The sequence below is a fragment of the Synchiropus splendidus genome, chromosome 14 (genome assembly GCF_027744825.2).
Source record: "Synchiropus splendidus isolate RoL2022-P1 chromosome 14, RoL_Sspl_1.0, whole genome shotgun sequence".
Classification (NCBI taxonomy): domain Eukaryota; kingdom Metazoa; phylum Chordata; class Actinopteri; order Syngnathiformes; family Callionymidae; genus Synchiropus; species Synchiropus splendidus.
The window spans coordinates 5,724,643-5,734,443 of record NC_071347.1 but is presented as its reverse complement, the minus strand read 5'-3'; the positions used below and the strand labels follow the sequence as shown (position 1 = coordinate 5,734,443).

Sequence of the window (9,801 nt, the reverse complement as noted above, 5' to 3'; positions counted from 1 at the left end):
ATCTGCGGCTAATCTTGCAACCACCAATCGCAACTCAATTTACAGAGAGAGGGACGACATTAGGGGGAAAATCAGCATTTGTCTCTTTGTATATTATAATTTACTATTATTATAGAATGTAAAAAAAAATAAATGAATTGTCAGGGGGAAATACAATAAATGAAAAACACTATATTAAGAATAATTGATTTACAATTAAATGTAAGTCATTGGAAATGTGGGAAAACATACATAGATAAATAATACTATAAAGTTGAGTAAATACCTTAAATAAATTGAATTTAGAGAACATGAATAATAATAAAAACAAATGCTTTAGATGGTCGATGCAAAACAAAATTGCTTGTATACATGAGAATGACAATGGCTTCAAATAGTACAAATAGTAAGTACCTATAAAATTGAATTGTAGTAAAATAAATAAGCAGGTGGGCTGATTAAACCCAACAGAAGCATGAAACTTTCAGAACACAAAGCATTTCCATTGTCCATTGTAGACTCACAACCATGACCCCCTCTGATGTGGCTCCACCAAAAGTCCTAGGTGGAGCTTACAGGGTGTTTTGCTGACTCAACAAGGTTCCATCAGCGGTTTTCATCAACACATCTCTGCTGCCAGTGGCTGACTCCCTCCAGGCTCCCCGCCCTCCAATAGTGTCGTCTCCACACTACATTCTTCTGAAAGCCCTGGAGCCGTCCCCCATCATGTCATCCCACCTCTGACACTAGTTTGGTCCTCTTACTCACACACAGGACGGAAATACTGGCTCATGTCTTTGTGGGACATGAGCACAGATTATGAAATATTTTTAAAAATTAGCAACCTGTTCACTCCTTTATGCTGACAAGCATATTCAATATGTTTGAGGAACCATTGCAAAACATCTCTTCATGGCCCACTGGGAGAAGAGTTAAAACCCAGGTCCCTATTACTCTTAGATCAACGTTCACAAACACATTTTATGTCTCTTGTGGCAATTTACTCATTTCATTTACAATTGAACTATTCCTACGACGTTATGAATGAATAAACTCCATAAATAGAAGTCATCTAATGATTACATGTGACATGCAGATGGGATTATCAGCAGGGAAATGCTCATATAAACACCACAAGCAACACATCCATTTTTCTTTCTGCGTAACTGAAGCAGGCGTTACCATTTGACCGGACGAAAATAAACTAATCTCACTGTCCAAACCAACCTCAGTCCTCATCATAACTCGATGAACAAGGAGAGCTGTTCAGATGCCGTCTGTTTCATATCACCATCCAATAGGAGGCGCTGTGAGGCCACGCTGGCTCCTTTGCTGAAGGTTCCGCTACTGTCCGCAGAGTGTCGCTGTTTCCCCGCGGTGACGCTTCGCCAGCACTGGCCGTCAGGCAGCGTCAGCAGGCGGAGAGGACACTCGGATCAACCAGTAATCACCATCGGATCTCACTCTGTCATGGTCTTCGCTGGAGGAGCGAGCAACAGCGCGTCCTATTTCTTCATCGACACTGAAACTTTGAGGCTTACCATGTCTGTGGACGCTCGAGCCCCGCGGATGTAGGCGTCTTGACGCCTGGAAGTAGCCACCTCCACAGCCAAAGAGCACAAAGAAGAAGCTTCTTTTTGAACACATCGGACGTAAAGACGGCATCCGGCCTGAAGAGAAGCTCCGAGGTGGGGGACCCCGGACGGAGCAACGCTCATCGGTTCTGGTAGGTAGAACCACGGCGTTGAACGCGAAATGTCGCAGTTGTTACATGGAAATGCTTTGAAAGAAACGGGGGGAACAATGCAGCAATGTTTACTGTGACAGTGTGAATGCAGCGTTTGTTGTTCCAGCTCGACTCGTTCGCCGGCAGTGAGGTAAACAAGCTGTGTGCTAGCAACATGGCTGCTTCGAAGAACTTTAACTACAATATCATCACTGTTGTTAACGTGTATGCCCGTGTCCGTGCTCGCGCGCGCGCGTGCCGTGAGCTCCTGCTTGTATCGTCTTGCGGAGTAGCGAACACCAACTCGGTGACCCACATTTAGTAGGTGTCATCTTTGTCTGGCCCTTCATTTTCCCAAAGTACACCACACATACGCGCGCGCGCACGCCGTATTAGCCGCTCTAAGCCGCCTCAGCTGTTGTGTGTAGACAAGTCAACACAAGAACCTGGATGGTAAAACGTTCAGAGGAAGAGTTCGTCGCCGAAGAGTTGACCGCAGTGGCCAGTTCCCACCATCCAGGGAAGACTGGGCCAGAAGGGCCTCTTATTATGTCCAGCCAACCTCGTCTTATTTCCTTGGCTCTCACCTCGGGCTAAAACAAACTGTTCAGGTTCTGCAGCTATAGATGCAAAGCAAACCTTTGCACTGGATTGACTCTGGATTATTTTACTGAAAGACTATAAGCAACAGTTTAATGTCATTGGTTGGAAGTACATTCAATGAAGTACAAGTCTTTGCTGCGAGGGAAAACAGACACTATTGATAAGTCAGGGAAGGCTTTGAAAGACTTCTGAGGGTTGTTGGTCTGTCCACAAAACTGTCATTCAATTCCTGTTGCAGGTTCTTCTTTCCTCTTTCATATGCCAGTGATATGAGTTGAGTAGCAGGATTGTTCATTTTCTTGTAGAGTCTCGGGGCTTCATTGCAAAGTACCATCTCTCTTATAAATACTGCGCTTATAGAAGTCAGGTCAGTGGTTAAGTTAGCATTTAGCAATAAGCTGGTGTGTTTACAGAGCACAGATGAGGAAGAACACAACAGACAAAAGTGTGGCAGTGCTGAAAACCTAAGACTGCACAGCCCATGGATGGTTAACCAAGTTTCAAAAGTGACAGTACTTGAAATCCCAAGTATTCAAAACATCTTCAGATGAGGTGTGAAGAGGCTCATTTAGTGGGTCGACTCACAGGACTGAGGTTTCCTACTGAATCCAATAGAAAGCATTGATGTTTTCATGTGATTTGAAATTGCTGGTGTGTTTTTGGGTGTGTGTGCGCAGATGGAATGGTGACCTGGCCAGGGTGTCACAGGGAGAGCTACTACCATGTTGGAACTAGCACCCTGTATACTTCTGTTTAAAAAAATTGATATCTATATACTAATGCAGTATATCAATATTTTCTAATGCAATTTTCATCCAGTTAAACTTCCAAAATTGAATACCAAGAAAGAATTCCGTGTTAAGAATGCAAATGTATTTGCTCATCATCAGGTCAATGTGTTCTTGGGCAAGTGGGATCCACCCTGAACTGCTCACCACGTCGGCAAAAACACTCATACACTGGCATGTGAACCAGAAGTCGTGAACCACTATGCTTTAACTGAAAAACATTTGCATATTTTGATTGTAAATGACTGGGCTGGGCTCACATGACTGGCAATATTGGCAGCCGACTGTGGACAAGTATGAACTGCCTCTTTTACTCTTGGATCTGTCTCCCAATATATTTTATTGTTTATTTATGTCCCCTGATTCGCACTTCTCATATCCGGTAATTACTGTCTGAAAACAAAAAGCAGCCGCTTTTATGATTCCAGATCAATATTGGTCCAAGCTGTTCATTTTTTTGCTAAACATTTGACATTGGCAATGGTCTACAATGTAGCTGAACATATGGGGTCAAAATCTAAACCTGTGGCCCACCAAGTCATAGTTATGGTCTGCATGAGCCTTAAGTACATGCAGTTGTTCATATTAAACTTGATGACCCACAGAGAAGCTTCACAATGAATTTGGTGACCAATAATTGAATGGGGGACTGGCATCACATTCTAGTGAGACTCCAGTGCCAGTTATACACTGCCCAATAAATACTTTGTTTCAGTCAACAGTGGTCTGCAACTCGGTCTGTGTTTGACGTTTTGTCCCTGCCTGATGGCCTCTGCACCAACACTGACATGCCCAGTATGTGGGTGGTCAAGTGATGTCACGGCAGAGGTGTGAGCGAGTCATACTGTGTAAACTGTTCACCATGGGTTCTAAGACTGGTTTCCGATTGAACCAAGATTATTATTTGAAGATATTTATACTAAAATAATTTAACAATGAATTTCATAGTGAACACTTAAAGCTATGTATATGATGAGGTAATTCAAGTAAATCATGTTTATTTGGAATCTCTGGATTCAATTCTTATTTGAATATGTATAGTTCAATTTGCCTTTTATTAAGTTGTTTTCCATCTCTCACATAGTGTTGTGCTAAAATTGTAGCTCTTCAAAACGGTGGCTTTATATCCTTTTTGTGTCAGGCTGTCACCACATATGTAATTATAAGTTTATGGAACTTGTTTCTTAATCCTTAAAGCTTGTACAAATACGGAGTTTAAACAAATACAAATGCAAAGGTACAGTTCTCTTCTTAACTTGAATCTAAAACTGTCATGGCAGCACTTTTAGGAGTGAGCAAGTATCACATCAGACTGACAAGCGATGGATGTGTCTATCAGTAGCTTCAGTCCCTTCACCAGAGAGGGTGGCGGGGAGTTGGCGGGGCGCTGGTGCCCATGTATTGGGTAGACTCAGGGTCGTTCCCTTGGTGAGGGCCTTGGGGATGGTGATGGCAGGGTAACCCGACCTGCTGCGAAACAGCTGTAGCCACGCGGCGCTGATCCCCCAGAGTTCCAGAGAAGATCAAATGATGGTCTGGTATTTGCTTGGGTGTACGTGCACACTCTCCAATGCCTGCACCAGTGACCCTGTTTATAGTTTCCTGACACTTAGCAATGTCACTTTTTGTGCTGTTCAAGGTTTTTATTCAGACTTCTTATGCTAATGTGTGTGTGTGTTTTGCTTGACAGCTCATATATGTGTGTGTTGAAGTGGTCCGCCAAGACAGCTGGCTGAAGGTTAATGTGTCACCACTCCCCAGGGAGCAGCTGCTATGTCACAGGCACCACTTCGCTCTATAGATAGCCATGAATACAAACTCTTTCTCTTTTCTCTGGGGCATGAAAACAAGAACTCGGGCACTAGCAGCTCAGGTCTTGCATGCAGTTGCCCCAGTGGACAAATGTTTCGAGTTGGTCTGTGCAGTCTCGCCAAGAATTATGAGATTCTGAGGAAGCTGTTGGCTGATCTGTGTGCCATGTGTCTGCCATTTTAATAACTAAGACAGCTGAGTGCCTTGAACTGTATTTTTGCCACACTCTTCATGAGTTGGATGCATTCTTACCCTGGAATAGAGACCACAGTGAATTTCCAAAGCGAGATCTTGTGACAATGCAACATGGAAAAGTAGGTAGGATGAAAGTTGCTTCCACACAACCTTAGGTTCATCACTGAATCTGTGTTAGTTAGGACTGTCAGTCATTAATTTCATGACTGTATGTAGTCGTGATAAAATGGCAATATTTTAAAGATTTTAAGAGTCATATTATGATAGAACAACCTTCGAAAAGGTGCTCATTGTATCCCTTCCAGGGACACGCTGAAGGACTTTTCCACAGCGCTAGAGAACACCCAACACAATCTTGTAGCAGAAAAATAGTTTGGCACGGTATGCACCATGTTATCAGAACACAACATTGTTGATGGATGATAAGCTGCGTCATTGTGTCACCGAAGGCAGCACCAGACAGTGACTCACAATTTCGTGTTAGGACCGGTGAAGCGCTTGAAGATGACGCAAAATGAAAGCAAAAAAGTGATCAAAGGAGCAGCCAGAATACTGTAATAGGTCATAACATAATTGAACCCTCATCTTTTAATATGTGTTTGTGTGTAGTGCTACATGCTGATCGATCGTTGGTCAATTTGGATAAAAGCGTCTACTAAATGACAGAAGAATTAAAAGAGAAAATACGGCAAGACGGCTGTGTGTTTCCTTCAGCTACCTCAGGTGCGAGTGGGAGCCGCTTGTGTTTGTATTTTGATTTGCAAGCTGATACTGTGATAACCCCACCATCCTGCCTGCTTTCAAATACACACCTTCTGGCTCGTTCTCTTTAAAGAGTCATGAAAGGCTATCAGGCGCCGAAGGGCAGATATGGGCGTGAAGAGGGCCGCTAGTGGTCCTTCTCTTTTATGCTAATGGTGTGTTCACAAGCGACGGCCAGGTGACTCGGCTCTGCATCAATCACCGCCTGGGTGATTATCTCCCTAATGACCTGAGCAGGAGTCTGCCATAATAAAACTGCCATTTAAATAGGAATGAATCTGCCATGACTTGGATTCAGTCTGAGTTTGATAGCAATAACTCAGCTTTCAAATGCTTTTGTGAGTTTCTGTTGAACACTCAGCTGCTATAACTCACGTGCTTGATGTTGTCAACTCTTGTTGTGGGAGTTAATACGCACATCAAGATTTTTTTTAACCTTTAAAAGAATTCATTTCACCCCATACATTGACAATGGGAACAGCCACACAACATAGTTGTAAAGAGCAGCAATCCTGTCACTGTAAGTCATTAGCAGAGAAATTCACGCAACTGAGAGCCCAATTCCATTCCAAAAGTTCCATATTTGGAGCAAACTTCATTTTCAAACCAGAATGAAAAATAGCATAATAGTAACCTGCAGTGTCATGGTTAGATCCTGAAAAATGACAATTGTTATCTGCAGCAGTCAATTTATGCCAGTGTAGTTTTCTTTTCCAAAAAGGGTCTGTATAATGCAAAAGTCAATATAATCTTGACGTTTTCAAGTATTGGGTCTCTTGTCATCTTGCCATAGTTGCTTAATCTTCACTTATTATCTTCTAATGTTATCTAGTTATTGCTGGTTGTTTCGTTGTTGCAGTTCCTACTTTATTTCTTGACACACTTGGACAGACTTGTCGCTGTAGATTCTATCTTTGCAAGGTTGCACAGATTCAGTTTATGAAAGATTCATGTAACGCATGAATCAACATGGGTGTTGACTGTGTTGTTAGTTTGATGTGTTTTCATTGGTTGCTCCGCAGATTCAGGTCATTGCTGTTGTTTGTCTAAAATATGCAGTACAGTCAGACCACAACAACAGCATTCCTTGAACCTCTGTTATTTTGGAATCCTTTTTATAAAGATTTATTGATCCTGTGATCACTGGTGAGGATCATTCCAATCGCTGTTTTTTCTTAAAGTGAACCTAAAGAGCAAGTCATCGCTCACTCAGCTGTAACCATGGCACTGGCGTTCATCTGCCAGGAGAGAATGTTGAAGCTGTAGAGATGCAAGAGTGCGTCAGAGCTAGAGCCTGTCTTGCTTCAGCTGTGGGTTTTGACTGAATATTTCTCCAACACAAACACATCTCCCCCACTGACCTGTTAAAAAGCAACTTTTGACCCCGTGAATACACGTGCAAAGTGAATAATATGTCTGGTCTGGGAGCCGTTTTTGGTGTCGTATACCAGCAAACCTTGGCCAGCATGAATGTGGGGAATCTCTGCACTGGACTGCCCCTCTTTACTTTTACTACGCACAATGCAGGCATTATGTAAGGCCACCATAATAGAGCCAGGCCCTTCACTCATGTCCTCATTGTCTTGGTCAGGATGAGAAAAGGCTGCTCTTTAGAAAAGGCAACGCTGACCTCATCTTTGAATCACGCCAACCACCACACTTTTTTTGTGTTGACTGCGGGGAAAGAAGCAGGTGTTTTTAAAGGACCTCTTTTCTCTTATAACCTGTGGTTAGGATTTTTACTGAACTTTTGTGGGGGCGCATGGAAGTTGGGGTCTTTTAGTTCTTGTTCACATTGTTGGCGAAGACTCCAGTGACCCTGGAGTGATGTTTCTTGTTTGACTAGCATAAGTGGCGCGAATGGCGTTGCCTTGTCAAGCTGTGGTTTGACATGGCAGGGTTTCCTTTCAGGGTGGTGGCAACAGCCGAGCAGGAGCTCTAGTCTTAGCATTTCTGAAGGCCACAGTTCATAATCACCACAGGCCTCGGCTTCAAGAGGACAAACTCCATATGGTGCATGTACCTTTTGTCACCACTGCGGCATCAATATTGTTGTGACTCCTCCCCTTGTGAACCCCCCACCCCTCCCCGACCCAGTTCTTTATCATATCCCCACTGTACTCGCCAAGAACAACACATAAAAAATGTGATTTAGCCTGCAGCTGGAATCATGTGTCGATGTGGCAAAAGTCACTCACACTTAGTATTTAAAGCTGATAGAAGGGGGTGATGCAGATAGTTAGACGGGGGAGGGGTGGCTAGTGTTGCTATAGGATATGAAATAAAGGGAGGTGGGAAATCAGTATGCATGCGGTCTCCTGTCGTGCTCTGCATTTTCAACACGGAAAAAGCAGCAGGGTTGCCTTGGAAACAAATCCGGAATCAGTGCTGTGCACAGACCCCCTCCACCCCACTGTTTCCCCACAGTCAGTCTCTGGCCCCCTCCCAGTGGATCAGCAGCTCTGTTCAAAGACCAGCCTACTTAGGGGAGCTGGGATAAGGGTAGGAACGGGGATCACGTCCAAGACTCCAAACTCAATCCCATAGCGAGTGCCTGGGCCAGCAGACGTGTGCACAGTAGTTAACCCCCACCCCCTCCTGTGTCCCCTTCTACTGTTGCTGTGAACTTTCATGAAGTTTAAAAGGTGCAAATAAGCTTAATGGCTTACAAATTGGTCGTGTGTCAAATGTGTTTTTACAAGTTAAGACAAATAGAGCGGTGAACTTGTGGCTCAGAACACTGGCTGAGCGTCTACTCCTCGGAGGTTTGACGGTGGCTTGAATACCAAGCCACCGTTGTACCGAGTCGGGAGCTAACAGTGGCTCATATTAGCATCCCACACACCGTGTAAACAGAGGCTCAAGCTCCCTCGCTGACAGGCAGAGCCTCGCGCTACTCCGTGTAGCGGGCTCACTGTGCCTTCCGTGGTGCAGCGTTTGGGTGCATCGGGACAGAATGACAGAAGTTGGAGAGACGGGTGTCCGGCTAAATCATCGTTTCATAACGATCATCACGTTTTCATAAGGAAGACATAATCGTAATCCCGATAAAAAAATCGATTCATTGACCAGCCCTACCTCTTAGGGCAGTTTCACACTGCAGGTTCTGTCTCGGGTGGCAGGTTCTGTCTCGAGTTCGATTCGCCCCCTGCTGTGCTGCCTCGCACCTCGGCGCCTCAGACCATGTCCTTTTTTCTCCTCAGCTGCCGCAAAATAGCTGGTTTGTGATCCACGATGAAGCACCTCTCTAGGAAGTCACCATCAGCCAAGCGACAACCTATTTACCACCATCGGCTTGACCTCCTTATTTCTATGTCAATTCTTCGCACTACGAGTCATCATCACCTCTGATATTAACTGATGACGGACCTCCGCCACGGCTGTAAGAGAATGTGGCGTTTCACAGCCAAAACTAAACATGAAAGAGTCTTGTCATGTTTAATCTACAAGGAAATAGCGGAAACAAGCTGCGTAATACGGAGCGTCTTGATAGATCCACACTGCTTTCACAACACGTTGAACAGACAGAGACGATCAAGATGCAGTGAAGTGAAGTAAGAGAAGTTTCCTCCTTGCTGTCGTCATTTGTAGTATTATTCATTTAAGCACATCTATCTGTCAATGACATCAGATGTTTATCAGCCTAATAGAGGCGAAAACATGTGAGTTGTCAAACACCTGCACACGTCGCGAGTCCCAGACTGCTGCGCTCCTCCACAGCACAAGTCTCCCACAGCTCCCGGCTGCACACCTCAGTATTCAGGGAGTTTTTGAAGTTGTTTTTGAATGTTGTCTGCCCAGACAGCGAGCAGACCCTTTGCTGCCTGGTATTTATCATGGAGTCGCGCTGTACATGTAGTTTCCGGCATCTAGCACTGAGTCACCTGAGGCGAGAAGCTCACCCCCCGCAGGGAGTTTCCAGAGACAAAGTGCAGC

General features: G+C 44.4%; 1 protein-coding gene across 2 annotated transcripts in view; it reads left to right on the top strand.

Annotated features, from left to right (window-relative positions):
• The first annotated feature begins 1,274 nt into the window (after positions 1–1,274).
• The window catches only part of LOC128770423 (cyclin-dependent kinase 17-like), a 33,689-nt gene continuing 25,162 nt past the window's right edge, over positions 1,275–9,801 (top strand). The window contains exon 1 of one of the 2 annotated variants that reach the window (XM_053884852.1): positions 1,275–1,705. The gene's annotated coding sequence lies outside the window, so the exon portion shown is untranslated. The remainder of the gene's footprint in view (positions 1,706–9,801) is intronic. The other variant, XM_053884853.1, reaches the window with a different exon arrangement.